Source organism: Anas acuta, unplaced genomic scaffold, assembly GCF_963932015.1.
Source record: "Anas acuta unplaced genomic scaffold, bAnaAcu1.1 SCAFFOLD_50, whole genome shotgun sequence".
Lineage (NCBI taxonomy): Eukaryota > Metazoa > Chordata > Aves > Anseriformes > Anatidae > Anas > Anas acuta.
The window spans coordinates 409,463-412,193 of record NW_027076097.1 but is presented as its reverse complement, the minus strand read 5'-3'; the positions used below and the strand labels follow the sequence as shown (position 1 = coordinate 412,193).

General features: G+C 45.3%; 1 long non-coding RNA gene across 2 annotated transcripts; it reads right to left on the bottom strand.

Annotated features, from left to right (window-relative positions):
* Nucleotides 1–317: 317 nt before the first annotated feature.
* On the bottom strand, nt 318–2,731 carry LOC137848952 (uncharacterized). 2 transcript variants are annotated; one of them, XR_011091601.1, is made up of 3 exons: nt 2,602–2,731; nt 1,808–1,904; nt 318–1,193 (listed from the first exon to the last, which is right to left on the bottom strand). It is a non-coding gene; the product is annotated as an uncharacterized lncRNA (long non-coding RNA). The 2 variants fall into 2 exon arrangements; XR_011091602.1 differs by having other exon boundaries at nt 319–715.

Below are 2,731 nucleotides of genomic sequence, written 5' to 3'. Positions count from 1 at the left end.
CCCCTTCACTCAGTTCCCCTACACTCCCCTTCCCTACACTCCACTCCACTCTCCTCTCCTACACTCCCCTATACTCTCCTCCCCTACGCTCCCCTACACTCTCCTCACCAAACAATCCCCTCCCCTACACTACCCTACACTACCATACACTACCCTACACTCCACTACACTCTGCTCCCCTGCCCTCCCCTGCCCTCCCGTGCCCTCCCCCGCCCTCCCGTGCCCTCCCCAGAACTCCCCTGCCCTCCCCAGAACTCCCCTGCCCTCCCCTGCCCTCCCATTCTCGTTTTTACCCTTCCCTCCCCTCCCTCCCGTTCTCTTCATTCCCTCCCCTTCCCTCCCATCTTCTCCTTTCTTCTTCTCCTCTCTTCTCCTTTCTTTCACAAATTGCAATGGAGAACAGGGAGAAGCATCACTTCCAGTCACTTCCGTCGTTCTCGTAGCTTGTGTCACTGCCTGATTCATGGCAATCCATCAGCAGTATCCAGAAGCGTTCCAGCTGCTGTGCTACTAGGTGAGCAGCAGTCTCCAAGGGGCAATCACGGACTTCTTGCTGTGGCTCGGACACGGCACTTTCAAGTCCACCCTGGCTTGGCCATGTCCTCTTGCTACGTCCCCACCTACATTACAGTTCTGCTTAGAAGCCGAAGCACGGTGCTGAAGTAGTTCCACTCCTTCCATTTGCAATGATTGAGTTTGTCTAGCCAAGTGGTTTCTGTCCATAGAACACAAGAAAGAGGTTTTGCTTAGAAACAACGCAAGGAGGACTTCTTTTCCACATGGGCAAGGAATAGTCACGCTTTTCTAATAGAGACTCCAGTGGAAGAGAGAATGACAGATCATTCCGAGAGCTTTGAAATATCCCTTGGGGATGCTTAGTGCAGAGGACCAGAGGAAAGCTGTCCAAAGGACACCAGAGAATCACTCTGAATTACTTCCTCACAGACACATGTCCTTACTATGTCTGATATGGCTTCATGTCTGATATGGCTTCAGCTGGTTTCAGGGTTCTTGTTCACCTAAAACCTAAATTCGGAGTTGTAAATGAAGATGGAAAGATTGACAAATGTATAAATCACTGATGGGGAAAAAAAAAAAAAAAAGAAAAAAAAGTGCTTTGAGAACTTTGGCCATTAGCCCTGGAAAGCATCAAAGTACTGTCCTCTGAAGCAAATGCCTTCTTCTCTTGATACCTAAAGAGGTAAATCAATCCAATGTTGTAACATTAGAAAAGCAAACACTAAACACAAGCAAAGGAGAAGAACACAAGTAAGCAATTGCAATGCCTATGGGGCTATTGCAGGGTTAGGCAAAGAACTATTGTACCATGAAATCTTGGGATAGAAGAAATATTATGTGCATTTTTTACTGTTTCATTTGTTGAGCTAATTTAGAAGTGGATATAAAATTGTTTTCTTTTTTTTTTTTTTCCTCTTGAGTTCACTCCTTTTTATAGGATTTCATAATAGAATAGATATATACTAAATAAAAAAAAAAAAAAAGATTCCAAGCAGGTAATCATATTCACAATTATTTTTTCAATCCAGAAACAATAGCAAGGATGAGCTGAAAAGTATTTCTATGCCATTAGAGTGTCAAGGTGTGTCCCATACGTTAGTAACAGTCAGAGGATTCATTTTGGAGAACAAACGATATCTTGAAAGAAGTAAAGACAGAAGTAAATATGCATGCATGTACATCTCTCTCTCTCTACAGAAACCTAAGAAACTCGTATGCAGGTTAGCTTCTTGCGCTCTCTTCTCAAAGTTCTAGTGAATACAGCATCAGTGTGTGTTCCAAACATTACCCTCAGTCCAGCACGGATACACACGAGAGGTCAGTCTGCAGGTTGCGCAGGCCAAGAAACTGCTCTGGCTTGATGGGAAGAGCCAAGGCAGAAGTTGCTGTCAGAGAAAAGATGCTGTCAAAGCGTGTCACATCCATGCTAGAGCCTCTCTCCCACCATCTAGCTCTACTGCATCTAGATGCATCTATACTAGAGTGTCGCTACTTAGCCAGTCTGGGGGATCTTAGGAGCCTTCTGAAGACCCAGAGGAGGGGCTCTTTGTCCTTTCTGTTTTAACAGCCAGTGAAAACTCTTACCATTTGACACAGAGTGGCTGAAAAACACAAAGTGGACTTGCAATCTTCACAGCTTCGAAGCAAGTGGAGATTGTGGAGGTTGTGGAGTAACCAAGGAAACTGTTGATCTAGAAGCAGCCTACAGATTGTGTTTAGCCAGGGCCTTGTATTGCCCTTCTGGCTGATCTGCCAGCAATTCAAGAAAGTCTCCCTGGCAAGCCAGCCCTGGAGTCACCCAAAACTTGGTGAAACCCATGAGATTAGAAAGGAGACAGTTGCACTCCATAAACTTCAGGTTTCTGTGCTTTTTGCTTGCTTGCTTGCTTGCTTGTTTTCCAGGCTGAATTGGATTAGCTGGACAAGTTGGCAGCTGCCTACAGACAAATACCTTATCAGGAGTCTAAACTACGGGATTGCTCTAACTGAGAACAATGAATTGGACTTGACGTCCTTAGGAAGTCTTTCCAGCTACGCTTTCTACCACTACAGAAATGCACCTGATTCTTTCACAAAGCTTACGGGTGCTGACTGCAAATAGTCCTCATCATTCTCCATTGCCTTCCTCATCTCCATTCTCTTTTGGCCCGTGAAGCTTTTCCGAGCAGAGATGAAGATCAGCTCTAATACGCACTCTGGGATTCTGCAAAGG